This window comes from Tenebrio molitor, chromosome 4, assembly GCF_963966145.1.
Source record: "Tenebrio molitor chromosome 4, icTenMoli1.1, whole genome shotgun sequence".
Classification (NCBI taxonomy): domain Eukaryota; kingdom Metazoa; phylum Arthropoda; class Insecta; order Coleoptera; family Tenebrionidae; genus Tenebrio; species Tenebrio molitor.
The window spans coordinates 17,104,288-17,124,697 of record NC_091049.1 but is presented as its reverse complement, the minus strand read 5'-3'; the positions used below and the strand labels follow the sequence as shown (position 1 = coordinate 17,124,697).

The window sequence follows — 20,410 nt, the reverse complement described above, 5'->3', positions numbered from 1 at the left end:
ATTTATGGATGTTTTCGTTCATTAGCAAAAAAATTTCCGATAAACATTTTTGCACTTGGGATATAATATGTGACTATTTCCTTCGAAAAATTTAAGCCAATCAAAAAGCTCGAATATTTGAATTTTAGCCAATAGCGGTCGAATTACAGCGATAATTTAATTCATGTATAAAAAATCCCATAAGCCGCGATGCATTTGTCACTTTGACATCGTCCTTCGGACTCGTTTTTTTATCGGGTGGTTTGTGTCGTCAATTTACCAAGCAACCAAATTATCGTAAAAAAATTCAATTTTATCCGGACAAAAAAGACCTCTCGTGTAATTACAGTCGATAATACTGCACTAGTGCCAAATTTTCTCGTAGTCCTAATTAAAAAATCATTTGGTATTAATTTTATAAACTAGGCAAAAATGAATAAGGAATTCCACAATTTTTCTTGGAAAGCAAAATAATTCCCCCAATCCTCCCACGTATTCTTAAACACTAGATAAATTTAAAATGTTACAAGTACTTGAAACATTACATTTAACGTGTATAAATATATATTTCTACCACATTTCATTACAAATTTTATACTGTATTTATAAAAAATTCAAAAATGCAAAAATTCCCTATTCATTTTTGCCTAGTTTATTTTAAAAAGAATTACGTTTATTTGTACTTACTTATCATGTAAATTTTTCTCAGGAAATAGTCTGCCAAAATATCCTCTCGTGCATGTCAAATTGTCGATAATTTTCTCTCGTGCGCTCCGCGCACTCGAGCAAATTATCGACAATTTGACATTCACTCGGGATATCACTAGTGAATATTGCACTGGAGCAATACTCAAAAAGTGAAAATTAATAAATAATCCAAAATTTTTCTTGGGATCAAAATAAAATACTGGAAAACTTATTGCTTGATCTTTGAAGTGTACGCGATTTTTCTGCACAGCAGTGTACTTGAAGTGAATATTTTAAACAAATGAAAATCTTTATTTAAACTTTTTTTTGCACCAAAAAATGAACACACAAATATTATTTTCATATATTATACAACGAGAGGATTGAAAATTCTCGATTATACGAGACGTGTTGCCCGGAAACACCACGAGATCGTAGATCGAGTGGTGTTTCCGGCAACACGTCGAGTAATCGAGAATTTTCCATCCTCGAGTTGTATACGGGTAGACTATATCATGAATAAAATAAATAAATAAACAGGTTCCCTAAACCGACTGGGCGCATTCAGTAACAGAGCGATTTAATGTGACGTTAATGTGACGGCTAGCGCAAAAATTTTTGTAAGTTAAGGCGACGAGCGAAAATACAAAGGTTGGTATATTCGAATATACAAAGGTTCGTATATTCGAAATCGCCCTGGTTACTACAATAACCGCTGTAATACATGGTAACTAAAGAAAATCAAAGATTCTTATTGGTTTATAAAGTAATGAATGATATAGTCTAATAAATTTGAAATGTGCAATTTGAAAAACTGAAAAAAATTGAGGAATTTGATTCATTAGAGAGTCCTCCAAATACGATTCGTAGTCAATGTTATGCAGATCACTTTTGAAACAACAATTTACATTTCCTTAAACTGGATCATGACGAGAAGAAACGTGGTCAACGAATTAAGTATGCTGAAGAGGGTGGACCTGTCGATCGAGAAAAATCTGGCAGCTCTGAACTCTGGCCGATTGTGCAGCACCACATCTATAAAAATCTGAATTTCTTTGCCTTCGTACCAAGCCAGCAGGTTTTCCAATCTGTAAGCTTGTGCGAGAATCTCGTCCGACGTTTTCAAAATCAAGTCGCAAAGCACAATCGTCGAGAGAATCCCAATCTAAAATAAAAAAATCAGAAAGCATCAAGACACTACACCTGCTTTACCCAAAAGATTAGAAGGAAGCTGAGCTCGCAGAAGAAGAGCATGGCGTCGAACGTTGAGGAGAAACTAAAAAAGGAGCTCTGTTTGATAATGACGTCAACGTAAACGAGCGTATTCGTCACAACACAGAAGATGCTGCACAGAATAGTCCATCCGAAAATATCGTTGAAGATCTCTACACTGTCCTTCAAAAGGAAGACGCATCTTCTAGCTTCTTTCAAGATCTCGGCCACTTGTTTGTACTGGTGTTGCGTTGCCACTTTGGTAATCTTCACAATAGACTCGTTGAGATGTTCGTATCTCAAGAGCAACAACATGAGGACGATTAAAGTGAAGACCGAATAGAAAATGACAGCGTAAAATTGGTAACACTGGACCAGACTGGAGGCAATGTGAGACAAACCAACAGTTCTTATGCCGGCGTACAATCCCATGGAAATTAAACAACAGTAGACGATTTGCGACGTTGCCAGGATTACGCCGAAAGAGATTCTTGGAGGGGAGGACCGTACACCAGACAGAGTCTCAACCAGTTTGAACCATCGACCCCTTCTCAGTCGCAACATCACCACCAGAATGTAAGAGATGTAGAAGAAGAGATTCATGTCGGACAAAATTGCCAACACCAGTTGCATAGATGTCAATTTGAACAACTCCGACTGGTTAACGTACATGACGTACGTGACAAAACCCACTGCATAAACGACGTAAAGACAAATCTCGTAGAGTTTTTGCAACCAATGCGGCTTTTGATTTTTCGTCGATGAAGGTGTCAGCGCTGCAAACTTCCCAAAAGCGAAAATTGTTTCAATGATCGCCAAACTCATAACGCCACCACAGTTTATTTCAATCGTGTTACAGTTTAGCAGGAAGTTATCGACCTAACAATACCGAATATGTTGTTGTCAACAACTTAACTCAAAACACATCATTAGTGCACTTCTAGGAATCTAATTCCAAATATGGCTCCACTTCTGTGCCTATTTACGTAACGATTTGTCACAGCTGCGGAATGTTTTTCCCATCGACGATTATCCCCAATTGTCGTCAAACAGCACTGACACAATTTAATTTTATTTACACAGCTATCAAGCTTTCAAAACAAATTAGCGACGAGCTTAAAACGATCCAGTCACCAGTGATAAATGGAACAATATGGATGAGGGTCACCTCGATGGCTGGAAAACTCCTAGCTTTGACTCCATGGTCTAAATTGTTTCCACAAGTTCTATGCAGTTCTTGTGTTTCTGCTGTACACGATTGGTATTCTAGTCTTGAACCAAAAGTCGCACTACTTGAGATTGTCGACGATGCAGTTCGCACTGAGGGTACTACTAGATGTGAACTTGTACGCCCACAACTTCCACTTGAGGCGAAATCTTGAAACTGTCGAGTACCACCAAAACAACGAAACATCTCCATATCTGACCTTCATAATCTCCCATCTGGTACTCTGGAGTGTGACAGCGTTTGCGTTCTACGTCTGGATCGACTTTTTCGGTGTCGCCTTCCTCAAACTGTACAATGTCGAGCACTTGTAAATGTACTCGCACCTCTTTTACACTCTGGTGGCATTCATCATCTTGAAAATGGTACGGTCAAAATACAAATATCGAAATTTTTATCTCAAAGAACAGCTCTTGATAAGAAAATCTCTACCAGTACTCATTCTCATTAAAACCCAAAACAATGTTCTCGTTTTGCGAGAAATTGTCAATATCATTAACGACATATTCGGCTGGACCATCCTTCTGAATATATTTTCTCGACTTTGAGAAGTCTAATCTACTTCGATGTTGTCCTGAAGGCTGAAGGGCAACAAAAGCTCAACAGTCACAACATCCTAGGCAACGGTTTGCAGTTCTTGTCCCGCCGTCATAGTGCTCTTTTGGGTATGTTGCTAATGCTTTTTTGACTCTTTTGTTCTGTTCTTGTCCACAGACTGGAACGCTAGCTGTGATTTTGATGTGTGACACCATCAAGAAAGAGTTTGATAACTTTTTGGCTTATTGGTCAACAAAATCACTAGGTACCTACTTGGATGGATGAATTTTTTATGAATGCTCTGTACTTTCTCATTATGCATTGTCTTCAAATGTCAATTCTTTGTTGAAACGCTAACAAATTTCCTCCGACATTCCGGGTGTATGTGAAATACGTGTGTTAATTTCAACCAGTGAAAGAACTCGCCAATTTATGAAAATTTTCTCTATAACTTTTTGCAAAATTCGCAAAAGTATTCCAAGATTTTTTGCCCCCCAATTTTTACCAAACGAGTCGTTTCGTGTGATCAACTAGGCTCAATTCTTTGTAACCATAAAAATTTTAATTTTAATTATTTAATTTTTTCTATAGCAATGTAACTTTTTGACAAGGCTCCGTTTCTATCACAACATAAAATTTTCGCCCTTACTCAAAGGCGGGTATAGGGTTTGATGACAAATTTATTTCAAACTAGCTGACCCGACAGACGTTGTCTTGTCCAAATTTCAATACCTAAATTTGTTTGTGATCGTTTTGTGAATTTGTGAAAAGCTATTGGAAATGTGTAAACAAAGTAAAAATGAGGAATTTTACATCGGAGATGAATTATATCGGCAGTATTCTACACTGCTGAAATACTGGAAATGTGTGATGTGCCTGGAATGTGATCGAGTTGGAACCATGCGGAATTGTTCCAGAATTTAAGTCACAATTTAATTAAGTCAGAATTTCATGTCCAAACTAATTATTTATTTTCTTACATTAAATTTGAAATCACAATGAATCTCAAGCAGTTTTCTTGGGTGATTCAAAATGATTATGAATAAGTATTGCAACTATGTACGAAAATTTATGTGGCAACTGTGTGAATGGGATAGAGTTGACATTTGTATGACATTTCATAAGCGTGTATTTGATTTTTAAAATTTCATTACACATTGATTTGACAACTTTCAAAATTGTGCGACTATGAACTGTCAAAAAAATGTCAACTCTATCCCACTCACACAGTTGCCACATAAATTTTTGTACATAGTTGCCACATTTATCCACAATTATTTTGAATCACCCAATATTTACATTTCGATTTCGATTGCAAGATCGATGTTCAAGCAAACAATCCGATTGGTTTGATTCCCAATTTCACAATCAGCTGTCACATGACATTTGTGCATGAAGGCAAATAAATTGGAATAGAAATAAAACAACTACTACATTTGTCGGACAGATCGCGTAACAACACAAAGCAAATGTAATTTAATTTTAATTTACTGGATTGCGTTTTTCCAGATTTTTCTTCAAATCTTCCAGGTTTTTTTTCAATTGAAAACAAAAAAAAAGCATCAAGCCAATATGTAGCTCCTATTGTCAGTTATGATCGAGAGTGCATACAATAATTATAATTTTTTAAATTTGTCCGAATTTTCCGACTTTCCTTTGTAATTGTCCCGAATTTTTTTTTGCGAAAACTTATCCAAAACCCTAACAAACAAAACCAAAAAAGAATTACGCATAACCATCGTTGGAATCCTGAGTTATGGTCTTGAGTTCATACAAAAAAGCACTTTCAGTTTTTCCCGAATTATTTTAATTTAGTTCTTCCAGATTTTTCTCCAAATCTTCCAGATTTTTTTTTCTATTAAAAACTTTCAATTGAGTTATTTCCATCCCGGGGCATATCGAACAAAAAAAAAAAAAAGAATTAATCAAATATGTCGTTCCTATCGTCAGTTATGATCGAGAATGCATACAAAAATTATAATTTTTGCAGTTTGCCCGAATTTTTCGACTTTCCTTTGTAATTGTCCCGATTTTTTTTTTCTGAAAACTTTTTCACGACTATAACGAACAAAAAAATAATAATAATAATGCATATCCATCACAAAAAAGCACTAAAGCACTTTCAGTTTTTCCCCAATTTTCCAATTTTCCGGGTGACTTTTCCAGTTTTTCTTTACATAAAAACCTCATACGGATTATTACGAACATTTAAAAGAAAAATTAGCCAAATAATTCTAGCCGTTCCCACAGAGAAAAGCACTTTCAGTTTTTCCCGAATTTTCCAATTTTCCGGGCAACTTTTCCAATTTTTTTTTTTTTTTAAACCACCCCTGAATTAAAGCGAACAAAAGACAAAAATAAATATTCAAATCGGTCAATCCGTTTTTGAGTTTTAGCGAGACTAACGAACGGCGATTCATTTATATATATATATATATATACAGGGTGGTCCCGATATAACCTGCCAGAAGAAATCCGGTAATAGGTGACGATGAGTAGAACTCATACACAAAAAAAGTTTCTAATAAAAGTCTTTTCGTTTTCGAGATAAAAATAATTGAAAATTTGGTCAAAATTTGCTGTACGCTAATGAGTTAATCGGTTTTAAAAAGGTAATTCTGGTTACTTGGCTGCGATGTCTTTAGCAACGGTACCTGCAACACCTATGACATTTGTCAAGTTTAATTTTAAATTTGCGAATCCTTCAAAAAGTTATGAAATTCACGAAACAAGAATACGCCGATTTGCATTTATTCCATGGCGAAACACGTGGTAATTCAAGACCGGCAAGGCTACCATACGGCGAGCGTTTTCCTGAAGGAGTCCTTCCGTCTCGTTGTACTTTTGTGGAGCTACATCTGCATTTATGTGAGGTTGGTTCTGACTGATTCCAATACGATGGCGTCCCCGATCCTCCATTTAACTCCTCTGGATTTCAATTTTTGGGGCCACACAAAAGATTTGGTATACGAAGTTGAAATAAATACAAAAAGCCAACTCCACAAACGCGTAACAGACGCCGCGAACCAGATTCGTAAAAACCCAGAAATGCTGAATTCTGTTCATGAAAATTGGTACCAGCGTACTCAAATGTGCTTAAATGCCAACGGAAGGCACACAGAACATTTATTATAAAATAATGTTTCTAGTCTAGTTTACCTTTCATTAGTTAGTAGATATTCTCAGTTAGAGTTGAAAGTACGAATATGTAAAGTGTAAATAAATTTATTCAATACATTATTTTGGCTATTTAACCACAATTAAGACGATATTCTTATTACACAGTTCTTCCACAATTTTGCACACACTACCTCTACATTTATTTACACATTGAGGAACACCACTTTATTTATTACTCATTCATCTCAGTCTACAAAATTAGCTTTTGTACCTAAATAAGCTGGTGAATTAACGCACGCAGTGTACAGCGTTTTCAATAAATGTCATTAATTTGATTTAGTTTGTCAGATTTGAGATTTGTCATAAACGATACAGGTACCTATGTTGCTTAGATATGTACTGTCATCCTTACAAACACCAACAATTAACACCTGAGTAGGTACGTATTTTTGTGGTCAGCAGCGTCGAATGGGTGTGGATAGGGGTTAATTTATCCCCATTATTTTGGACCTAACGAAGGGGGGTTTTTTGGACTTGTTAGATCCTTCTAATGACCCAGAATTTTTTTGGCAGGTTATATCGGGACCACCCTGTATATATATATATAGATTCTAAATCAATTTGTAATGCTTTTTCGTAAAAATGTTATAGAGAAAAGTTTAATGAATTAGCGAATCCTTTCTCTGGTTAAAATTAACACATGTATTTCAGATACACCTGTGTATGACAAATTACTTTGTTTTCACTGAAATACAAAATAGCTATAAGCTATAATGTCTAAACGCTTCTTTTGTAGAGTAAAGTTAAATTCACTTACCTACTTCTCCGTACCAGACCGTGCTGCAACATAACCTTAAAACGAATAGCTATAGGTACCTAAAAAGTACCATAAATCAAATGAAATTTTGCAACGAAAATTAAGCAGATTAAAATAAACCATGACACGTTCAGCTGAAGCCAATAGTCAGGCGGAAATCGCTCAAAAAAAAAACAGCAAAACCCTGTAAGCCAAGGCGCCAAATAAAATGTCAAACGACAAGCGGATAGTGCAATTGTGTCAACGGTTTTTTGGACTTCTTAAATTGGCGCCATTATTTAACTTCACCCATTTCTCAGCCATTGGTGCGCAATGTTTGGTAAAGTACTTTATGCAGAAAATAGGCAAATTCCTGTGGTTCGGATAGCTGTGGACTAAAACGCAGACGAACCCCACAGTAGGTACGCAAAAATGGCGCTTAAAGATAAGAAATGAGACTTATCGTTTAAAGCCCTCAGAAGGACAAATCCTTTAAGTACGGTTTATTAATATCATCTTCGTTATGTTTTAGGACCCCAAAGATGAACGAGTTAAGGACCAAGTTTCGATTCAATAAAAGAAAAGGTTGCAGGATACGAACAATTACACCTCAAATGATTGGAGGCGCCGAAGCAAACTTAATAAAGCGAGCTCACTTTGTATTCAAATGGATGGAGCTTATTTTGAACAGTTGTAAAATTATGTAGGTACGAATTGTTAACTTTGCTGGTTTTTTTGGTTTTTGGGTTTGTAATGTAAACCCAAGTATCACCAGTTCCGCGCAAATTCAAATATTTGAACAATCAAATAAAACTCGCGAAAGTGAACAAATGGCCAAGTCGTGATCGTTATAAAAACGGTAAAAACCCTAGGAAACCCGACTACGTTGTGTGTTTTATACAAAATGGCGGAAGACTAGCTCGAGATGCAAATGACGGACCTGCAGGGTGGACAAACTTTGAAATAAAAATACATAAATCGGTAGAAGGACGCCTGTATTTCATTTGCACGAACATACGAATAAATACGTTCTCGTTTTCATTTACAGCGGTGTTTGATGTAAAACAGACAAACAAATACATAACAACACAGTTTATGAACACTAGCCATAAAATTGAACAAAACAGAACAAATACAACAAATAAATGAACAACACGACATCGAGATACTAAAACATGAAAATAATAACAACCACTGTAAATGGAATAAGTAAAACCTCCAAGACTCATTCACAAACGATAGCATACCATAATCTTTTCTAATCGTTAAAGTTTATACAACATGACATAAGAGTGAATAAACAAAACTCAAATTTCCAATAATTAAGGCCCTAACTGAATACTACTCTCTCTCTCTCGCAGCCCTCGTCTTCCCCGATAACACGTGGCACCTCTCCCGAACGTGACGTTATTCTAGTTGTCGCCCCCCGATTTCTTACTTCTAAATTCCCCCCCCCATTCACCCAAATCCCTACGTCACCCAGCCTAGCTTCCCAAATTGGTTGAGAACGACACTCTTCCGGGAGTTCCGGGTATTACGTCATGGTGAAGCCCCGAGATAACAGCGACGGCAACCCCAGACGGTACCTACCGTCGGCTCGTCTCACTTATTTCTCTTCCCCAATAATCGCTAACCGTTCCCGCGACGACCCTCTAATGTCACCCGTGGTTGAGGACGACACTCTCCCGGGAATTTCATCATGACGAAGCTCCGAGATAACAGCGACGGCAACTCCAGTTGGATCCCTTCGGCTCGGCTCGCTTATTTCCCCAATTATTGTTATTTGCCCTGCGTGGACAACCTACTTCCGGCCAAACATGTGCTCATGGTTTTTTTTTGCGGTAAATGGATGGCCGTTCGTGAAATGGACCCCAGTTAATTTCGTCCCCACGCGACCCCGACCACGTGTTACCGGTTACCGGACGCACGAGTTTTCCCGCTCCCCACAAATACCTTATCGTGCATGATCGAAATGTAAATAAACAGAACATACCTACCTGTGGCAAATGTAGGTATGGTAATTTAAAGGATCATACTGTAGTGACCCAGTTTAAAATTTAAATTTCCGGTACCGCCACAACAGCGCGCCAAATGTGAAGGTACTAGCGGCTAGACTAGGCACTACGAGCGGAAATATAGCGGGGGGTGAAACGGGCTCGCGCGGGTGGTTGACGGGGGTAGGGCACTTTTGTTTAGTTTTTCGAAACGAACACACCTTGCGAAGAGCGATCCAAGTTTCTCAAATTTGTAAGTTAAATCCGAACCAATTACACTACCGTCCCGAGTAGATATTTTGTGTCCCCGAGAAGAATCCGGCAGTTTCTTTTATCCACACGGGTAATTATTTATCTCACGTTCGTTGTCCGTTGTTTTTTTTTTTGGGACCAGGACCACGTGGTAAGGGTATGTTGTAGATTACCTTTTGTTGCATGCTGTTTCTTTAAGAAGCGCCCATTTGTTAATTTTAAGCGTTATCTTTCTCCCGGGAGGTTCATTTTTTGTTAGCAATCTGGTAATTTCGAAAATTCGGAGCCGTCGTCCGAACCGCGTGCGTCCATGTTGTTTTTTTTCTTCCTAACATTTTCTAACAGCACTCGACCCGCCATTTTCTTTTTTTGTTTAATATTGCCAGCAAGTATGGTATTCCTTTTTAAAGCGTTTTATTTTATCGTTATTTAACCTCGCGTTTTGTTCGCTTTTATTTCCTCATTGTTTAATGTGCGTTTGTTTTGCTTATGTTATCATTGTTTAATGTTGCGTTTTGTTTTGCTTATTTTATCATTGTTTAATGTTGCGCTCTGTTTTGCTGGATTTTCTCATCATTGAATGTTACTCCTTGTTTGATTGAATTAAACTCGGTTTTTGTTTTTCTTTGTGTTGTTGCTAGATTTCGAAAAAGTTAAAGTTAAAATGTTGTAAGTACGATCACATGGGGGCTAGGTGACATTCAGAAGGTCGGAGGGGTTGTTTAGTCAAATTTCCGTGGGGGCGACGGTTATGTAGGACCGTATAACGGAGGTGGTACAAGTTCTGCTGTATGCGACTCTGAGAAGCTGACGTGAAGCCCCCGTCGCAGTTATAGGGATCTTGGGAGTTTGTCGGAAACGGTTGGTTGGGGAAGGTGGAACAAGTTCTGCTCTACGCGACTCTGAGAAGCTCATCGTACAACCCCGAACGCTAATATCACTCGGAATTGGTCGGTACACAGTAGTCCGACACGCGATACCTCGAGTACCTATAAATGTCGCTGCTTTCAAGACGACTCAGATTTTCTGAGTCCCCTCGCGGCCGAAAGTTTGTTACCTCCAGCTCTAAGTTCCCGTTGGCGTACCTTGACCGCGTAGTTCCAAATTAAACATTGTTTGTCATTAATCGAATTGTAAAAAATGAGTAATACCTGGGATACGGTTTTTGAAGAGGGTTTTTCATCCGTCCCTGTCTGTAATAACTGCCTTATAATTGGTTTACTTGTTTTGCAAGCTTTAAACTGACATTTTGTCTGTCATGTACCCGTTTTCTGTTATTCTAAATATTGTTGCATTCATCTTGTCGTTTATCTTTGTGATGTACTCAACTAGTTAATTTCTTGTACTTCGTTAACCTTAATTTCTGTCTTTTGTATTCGTTTCAATTTCTTTTTCATCAAAGTTATTACAGGCATTTTTAATAAAAGGTATTTTGCGTCCCTCACATGTGTGTTTTATTTGCGGCACTCTTCCAACTGGAACCCTCACCGTTTGCATTCCGAACCTTTTCCGCCAAAAGAAAATCACAACGTAGGGCTCCTCCGATTCGATGACGATCACGACCACATTTGTTACCGTTTTGCGCAGGTTCAAATATTTGGCGGAAAAAGTAATGTATTCAAATCATTACAGAATTGGTGCCGTGACCAGGATGCAAATTGCGTGAGATCCTTGTGAAGAGAGCCGAGTTTAGGTTTTTGTTTCTGTGTTTGTCTGTTTTGTGCCTGTTCATGTATTCACCCCGCGGGGAGCGGAGTCCCCTTGTGTGTTTTTGTTGTAGAGGAGGACGACGATGGAAGCCGGATGTAGACGCGGAAGAGGAAGGGTGCTTAGGCCCAGGGATAGAGCCCCAGACACCCCACGGAACCATACACGACAGCGGGAGGAGGACACCACGATAGCGCTGTTACGCCAACAGCAAGAAATCATGGCTCAGATGGTGGACTTCTTCCTGGAGCGGCAACCTGTGGTACATCCTCCAAAACGTCCACGAACGGAACTTGTCTCACCAAAACCGAACGTGGGAGGCACCACATCGTCAGGACCGACACCACAAGCGCCACCACAAGGATGGTTGGGTCTGCCGCCATCGGAGAGACGGGAGGGGCGATCAACCCATTCTCTGTGCCACCTCCAGGTCACTAGTGTGAGGTGTCCCCCCTAATTTTTCCGGCGATAGGAGAAAAAGAAAAAGGGTAACTATAACATTGCCAACCTAAAGTTGTGTCATAGGAAAGCATGAGTCTGCCTAAAATGTTCTGTTCCATGTACCACGGACCTCGGGGGCGTCGTCAAGGATTGTTACCCCCCTGCCGCCGGCCAAAACGACACCGACACCAACGCGACTACCCACCACAACACGACAACCAGCCATAGCATCACTTTAACGTCCAAAAATTTGTAAACTGCGCCACCGGTTTAAAGCGTCTTCAGTCACTTCCACATTTTTTTTCGTTCCGAAGAAGCTTGGGGGCGTGTGTAGTGACCCAGTTTAAAATTTAAATTTCCGGTACCGCCACAACAGCGCGCCAAATGTGAAGGTACTAGCGGCTAGACTAGGCACTACGAGCGGAAATATAGCGGGGGGTGAAACGGGCTCGCGCGGGTGGTTGACGGGGGTAGGGCACTTTTGTTTAGTTTTTCGAAACGAACACACCTTGCGAAGAGCGATCCAAGTTTCTCAAATTTGTAAGTTAAATCCGAACCAATTACACTACCGTCCCGAGTAGATATTTTGTGTCCCCGAGAAGAATCCGGCAGTTTCTTTTATCCACACGGGTAATTATTTATCTCACGTTCGTTGTCCGTTGTTTTTTTTTTTGGGACCAGGACCACGTGGTAAGGGTATGTTGTAGATTACCTTTTGTTGCATGCTGTTTCTTTAAGAAGCGCCCATTTGTTAATTTTAAGCGTTATCTTTCTCCCGGGAGGTTCATTTTTTGTTAGCAATCTGGTAATTTCGAAAATTCGGAGCCGTCGTCCGAACCGCGTGCGTCCATGTTGTTTTTTTCTTCCTAACATTTTCTAACAGCACTCGACCCGCCATTTTCTTTTTTTGTTTAATATTGCCAGCAAGTATGGTATTCCTTTTTAAAGCGTTTTATTTTATCGTTATTTAACCTCGCGTTTTGTTCGCTTTTATTTCCTCATTGTTTAATGTGCGTTTGTTTTGCTTATGTTATCATTGTTTAATGTTGCGTTTTGTTTTGCTTATTTTATCATTGTTTAATGTTGCGCTCTGTTTTGCTGGATTTTCTCATCATTGAATGTTACTCCTTGTTTGATTGAATTAAACTCGGTTTTTGTTTTTCTTTGTGTTGTTGCTAGATTTCGAAAAAGTTAAAGTTAAAATGTTGTAAGTACGATCACATGGGGGCTAGGTGACATTCAGAAGGTCGGAGGGGTTGTTTAGTCAAATTTCCGTGGGGGCGACGGTTATGTAGGACCGTATAACGGAGGTGGTACAAGTTCTGCTGTATGCGACTCTGAGAAGCTGACGTGAAGCCCCCGTCGCAGTTATAGGGATCTTGGGAGTTTGTCGGAAACGGTTGGTTGGGGAAGGTGGAACAAGTTCTGCTCTACGCGACTCTGAGAAGCTCATCGTACAACCCCGAACGCTAATATCACTCGGAATTGGTCGGTACACAGTAGTCCGACACGCGATACCTCGAGTACCTATAAATGTCGCTGCTTTCAAGACGACTCAGATTTTCTGAGTCCCCTCGCGGCCGAAAGTTTGTTACCTCCAGCTCTAAGTTCCCGTTGGCGTACCTTGACCGCGTAGTTCCAAATTAAACATTGTTTGTCATTAATCGAATTGTAAAAAATGAGTAATACCTGGGATACGGTTTTTGAAGAGGGTTTTTCATCCGTCCCTGTCTGTAATAACTGCCTTATAATTGGTTTACTTGTTTTGCAAGCTTTAAACTGACATTTTGTCTGTCATGTACCCGTTTTCTGTTATTCTAAATATTGTTGCATTCATCTTGTCGTTTATCTTTGTGATGTACTCAACTAGTTAATTTCTTGTACTTCGTTAACCTTAATTTCTGTCTTTTGTATTCGTTTCAATTTCTTTTTCATCAAAGTTATTACAGGCATTTTTAATAAAAGGTATTTTGCGTCCCTCACATGTGTGTTTTATTTGCGGCACTCTTCCAACTGGAACCCTCACCGTTTGCATTCCGAACCTTTTCCGCCAAAAGAAAATCACAACGTAGGGCTCCTCCGATTCGATGACGATCACGACCACATTTGTTACCGTTTTGCGCAGGTTCAAATATTTGGCGGAAAAAGTAATGTATTCAAATCATTACAATACCTCTATTAAACTGCGCACCTCACGAACGCGCACGTGTCTGATGTGTGCGATTCGTGGCGTTTGAAATACACACAAACAAAATGACTACCTGTAGAAATTATACAAACTGAAGAACTCGGTTAAAGACACTAACCGGGCCCAAAAAAAAAAAAAACAGAATGTGTCGTAAAGACGCACGATAGAAGTGAAACTTTTGTATTACAGGGAAACATTGTAATTATTCATCAATCACTTTTAAATAACATATTCACAACAAAATTGTATATTTTAATGAAGAAAATAAATTATAAACAACGATAACACTAAACAATAACGAAATGCGTAACTCATTGTTCGTTTTTAAGCCTCCAAATCAAAGAGAGGACATTATCGATAAATGCCGTGAGTGTGACAAAGACAGAGCCACTGCTCCCACTCGACCCAATAGTGTTTACCCCCACCACTTTTCGTCACACAAAAAGGTTGCCGATCAGAATTTCAAGACCCTCTCATAAAAAGTTTCACTTCAAAAAACACAACCCTTCGATTCAAGAGTGGAGAGTAGAGAGCGAGCGTTCCTTTTAAAAACTAAAACCCTAAAAAGTGACCCCCACTTCCCCGCGGTCGAATTTTCTCAATCATCTTCGGACGTCCCTCTACTTCTCCTGGTCTCCTTTGGCAACGGCAATTTAAATTCAAACTGGGCGGCAATTCAAATTTAAGCTGGGATATTACAGGTTATGTCTTTATTAAAAGTTTCTTTTTTATTTTAAGAAAACAAAACTACATTGTTTTAAAGTTCTCTTTTATGTTGGTATGTATGTCTTAGGTATGTTGACGGAAAATAAGAAGAAAAAGAAGAAGTAAGAAAAAATTGCATCGCTCCAAAATTAAGTTTCTAATCTCTTACTCCAATCAAACATGAACTAAGTCATTAAGTAGAACTAACACAAATTATTGTGTTCATTTCAAAATTTTATTTTTCCCTAGTTTTAGTAAATCTTTTATCTTCGTTTTTTTTTAACTTGTCAGGTCAAAATTTCCAGCGTTAAATCTAACTTAAATTTCTACTCTAAAAAATATTATGCGGCAGTTCTGGAACACACAGCCTGTGCATTCTCAAACTCGAACATAAACAACGTTTTTGCTGATTCCTGCTCGCCAATTGAACTTACAGCTATGGTAATGGTCTCAATAGAAAGATGAAATTATTGCGCTTCAAATGTTGTTATACACAATTTTATTACCATTTGAAATAGATTCTCCTCTGTTTTTTTTGACCAATATTTTCTTGAATAGAAATCACTTCTTTGTCTACTGTTTCCAGACCATTTCGAAGAGTTATCCAACCCAATTTTTGAGGTTGCTTGCTTGGTCCACTTTGCAATTATGTTGACTCCAAGTGGCATGTTTTTATACCATCCGACAGAATTTTCTTGGTTCCAGTAGCGATTTGAAGTTAAAAATAATCGATCTGTTGCAATATTTGCTGTACGATGACATAGTAGTCTTTGATATAACCGTACTGGACAAATTTTAGAATTTTCAAAATTCGAAGCAAGCCACTTACTGTTAGCACACTTTTGTGACCCACCTTGGCACTTTTTAGTGAAGATCGGATTATACTCAATTCAACCTGATAAACTCCCGTCACTATTTTTTTCTTTGAACAAATGGATCCGGCATCTAGCTGCCTCACCTCCTCTCCACGCGAGTTCGTAGGCTGCTACGTGATAAAACTTTCGTTGTAGACCTTCTGGTGATTCTTCATCGATATGGTTATTGTTCAAGGGTAAACTTGATTTTTAATCGGATAATTTTATTTTTACACGCAAGTTTTGTTGCAACGGAAAAAACTCGGGATCAAAAGTATGATAAAATTGCCACAGCTTTAGCTGGAGCGATTTTGTCTAATGCTTTTGATCGAGAGTTTTTTCCAGGAGCCAACAAAACTTGAGGGAATTAAAAATAAAATTATCCTGATTTAAAGTCAAGATTGAGTGTATTTTAGGCAGCTAAAGCTGTTGTGATTTTATAATGCTTTTGATCTCGAGTTTTTTCAGTTACAACAAAACTTGCGTGTAAAAATAAAATTATCCGATAAAAAATCAGATGCTGTTAAGGTTTTTGACTGATATCGTTCTAATCTTTGGTATACAAAAATTGGCTTTCCGCACACATGATGAAACTCCTACTTCTTCATACCAAATATGTATTTATTTAATTATTTGATAAAACATAACCCCGAATTAACAGTTAATGTGTCAAAATCTCCTAATATCTTTACAGTTTACAGGTAATATAGAGCCTAGAGCAATATTTGTCAAAATTTAAACGGCTAAATCAACTCCACTGGCACACCGCTGCTACAGCAGTATCACGGTGGTCTATAGCACCACCAGTAAGTGACAAATTGTATAAATTCAAATAAATAGAGCCAATATTGGCAGGGTGCCATCATATCGACGTTTCCCCTAATAAGAAAATTTCAGAAAAGATTCGGAGTAAAACGAGTCTTCCGCTTAGATACCTATAGTTGACTCAAGTTGCAAAAAACCACTTGTCATTTGCAACAGCATTTTTTTCATATTTTTGAACCAAATAAAGGTACAAAGGAACCAGAAAATCATAGTTTGGATAGAATACTTTCCATATAAGTACAGTTTTATAGTACAGAGTGATCAACAAGAATCCAAATCAGAGCAAGCGTTGCAAATTATCGGTCACGTCGTAGCAAAATCATATGCACATAAGCGGTCAAAACATGGGCGTAGACAATTTATGGTCTCAAACGCTACTTAATAAAAATGATACTTTATGAATTTTAGACGTTGAAATTATAATTGTGCATTTTATTATTATTATAAGATAAGGGAAACAATTTATAAGATTAACAAGAGCAACATTTTACATTTGTAAGAGTAAGTAAATTATCATCTTTATTGCCAAACGCGACGCTACTGGTACGGAGATGCTTCGTTGAAATGTCACATTTCAAAATTCAAGGTTGTTGTTGTTGTTGACAATTTAAGTGATTTAACCTAGAAAACAAATCTTCGATTTCGGCAAAGTTTACAGACGTTTATTGAAGTTGTAAGCAATAATTATCCCAGAATAAGTTGTAAAATGGGTTTTACCATTAAAGAGAAGGCATTTTTATTAGATTATTTTCGAAAGAGGGTGAAACAAGAAAAAGAAGACTGGCCTTACTTTGTACCCCCTTACACTGAAGAATTTTAAGCCAGATGTCCGAACCTGATGGTATTGGTTATCAACAAGTTTATCAATGTCTTAAAATTATAGTGCCTAATTTTAGCATAACATAACCCATCATTAAGAAGAAGTCAGGTCAGTCCTTAGTTCAAATTTTAGAAATGGTGCAAAATGTTCAACAAATTATCAAGGAACATCCCTCAACTTCCATAAGGCGTTTAAGACAACAAGTTAAATTGTGTTATGGCACTTATCAGAAATTTTTTAAGAAGGATATTAATTTGTTTCCCTTTGTGTGTTGCAAGAAATAAAACCTACACATTACCCTAAACAAATTGACAGCTTCATAAGGGTTTTTGAAATTATGAGAGGCGAGTTTGATTCTGTCTGGACCACAATGGAGAACATTTTGAGCAGTTTTTGTGAAAACTTATTTTTTGACCTTGGAGTAATTTAAATGTTTTAAACACTGCTAGAAAAGATACGAGTAAGTTCTCAATTACCCAAAAATTAGAGAATAATAACTTACACTTTTCTTACAGAAAACAACAAAACAAAGAATTGTGAAAAATAATTATTTTTAAAATTTTGTAACTCAGGATTGTGCCTTATGAAGGAATTTTGTGTAACTGTGTGTTTTTTCCTTAATCAATAATAAATAGTAATTAATTATAACTTGCTTTTAAATCTATTATTCATGAATTACAAAAAATTTATAAAGGCAATTAATGATAGATTTTTGAGAGGTAGGCAACCAACAAAACGAGTGTCCAAAGCAAGTAAATAAAAGGGGCTGATCCATGATAGAAATACGTTTCGATAAAACAAAAGATGAGGTAGCACTCTTGATTTGGTTTCTTGTTGATCACTCTGTATATTAAGTATAAAAAACGGTAATGACAATGTACTATGCCGGGCAAAAAATTTTGGCCGTCATTGTCTGTCAATTCAAAAAAAAAAAATTGTAATCCGTACTTTATTGTCATCATGATTACCATCTTGATTATGAACGTTATTTTTTGGATGGTAAATTTCAAAACTCAAAATTATTTTGTCATTTCTACTACACAGAACGTTTACCTCAGGTTATCTATGTACGATTGCTCTAATTTTGTTCATTCATGTCGGATTTTTGGAATATCTGCGCTTCAAACAGTTTAAATTGATTGTCAAACTGACAAGAATCGAAAGTGGGGTTACGATTCCTAAAGGTTTATTTACACTTTACTCGAATGTCAAGAAAGTGACGGCCAAAATTTTTTGGCCGCCATAGTACCGATCGAAGACAATTGTTTGGAGGAGGAGCTTGCGACGACTCCAAAATTGTCTGAGATCGGTACATTGTCATTAACGTTCGTGATGCTTATGAGATTTTTTGCGCGATTGAATATTTATTACAAAACATTCACATCTAGAATAGGCCCAATGCGATACGTGTTTATACCCATCACATCGTGTTGCCACAATGTCGATTTTTGTATCGCGTTTCTAAGGCAATCTGCAAACAACTACCGCCATTGCAGTTTTTGTGCGCAAATTTCGCCAGTTGTGTTGAAAAACAAGCAGTAAAATGAGTGATATTAGTGATTCCGAAAACGAAGTGGATGTTGTAGAAGAAACTTTGAATGTGGGGTGCGTCACAAATAAAGAATTTTTTTCACTACTAGTCTTAGAAGGCGTCATTATTGACTCTCGAACCGACCCCAGAAGTAGAATTTCTCTCCCAAGGTTAATAATAATTTTCATTATTAACCAAGGTCAATAATGAACAGCCGTCACCTAGCAACGAAAGATTTTCTTTGATTTTATTGGTTAACGTAGACAGACGATTTTCAATTTTCATAGCAACCGTTGAAAAATGAGAACTCGGATCGCCGCATCGGACAAACAAATTTAATTAATTATTATTATTTGAAAGGGTTTTAACGGATCTAGTAGTGAAAAAAATAATATATACACCACGCTAGAGAAGACAATTTTAAACCTCGGCTTAAAAAATGTCTTCTCTACCTTGGCGTATAATATACTTACTATTTTTCACTACTAGTAATAAAGTCTAGCGTTATCGGTTGTCATAGAACACTGAGAAGTTTCGTTTTTCTACGTTGGCTCAGTGACAGGTAAATAATTTTTCATTATTAACCAAGGGTGAATAATGGAACAACCGTCACCTAGCAACGAAAGATTGTCGTGATTTCATTGGTTAACGTAGATGATTTTCATACCAACTGTCAACAAACGACAACTCGGACCCGTCGCATTCGACAAAATAATTTGATTAATAATTATTATCAGAAAGGGTTTTAACGTATCTAGTAGTGAAAAAAATAGTATATAAACCACGGTGGAGAAGTCCCTTATAGCCTTCGCGCCTTACAACCCTCGGCGTGCCTCGGGCTCTAATCTTGGCGCTCTGGCTATAATCATGAACTTCTCCACCTTGGTATATAATATACTATTTGAAACTAACGACCTCAACGTGTAATTAAGAAGACTAAAATTGTTTCGTTGCAGCGGCAAGGTAGGTCGACTACAAGAGCCGTGTGAGTTTCCAGAAAGTGCTAACATCTTGTCTTCAACTTCTGTCTACATAAATCAAGAATTTTCGAAACCAGCGAACTCAATATGTAATCAAGAAGACAAGGAAAATGCGGGGTATGAAAATTTTGACAATACCAATGTCGCGACAAGTTTGCTAATGCTATTTCATTGCAGCGCCAAGGAAAGTCGACTACAAGAGCTTTATGAGTTTCCAGAAAGTGCCCCCACATCTTGTCTTCAACTTCTGTCTACATAAAAATTATTATAATAATCAATTAATTTTAAATAAACTTTACTTACCGTTCTAGAACACCAAAAATTACTTACCGTCGAGTTTATCGCTAGCAACGAGTAAACAGAGCTTACCGTCTTGGAAACAGACGTGGTAAACAAGCAAATAGAGTACAATCGCGCAAAAAAGTAATTTAAAATCACTAATGCCATAAAAGTGCTGTTGCAAATACAAAGTGGTTTTTTGCAACTTGAGTCAACTTTAAGTTGTATTTTGCCTCCTAGAAATAAACACTTACCTACCTAGTTGATTCGTCCGTGTT

The 20,410-nt window shown here is 37.6% G+C and overlaps 1 long non-coding RNA gene across 1 annotated transcript; it reads left to right on the top strand.

The window, feature by feature from the left end:
* Window positions 1-16,766: 16,766 nt before the first annotated feature.
* LOC138129628 (uncharacterized) lies at window positions 16,767-17,990 on the top strand. The gene is made up of 3 exons (XR_011159286.1): window positions 16,767-17,363; window positions 17,419-17,802; window positions 17,858-17,990. It is a non-coding gene; the product is annotated as an uncharacterized lncRNA (long non-coding RNA).
* Window positions 17,991-20,410: the final 2,420 nt, after the last annotated feature.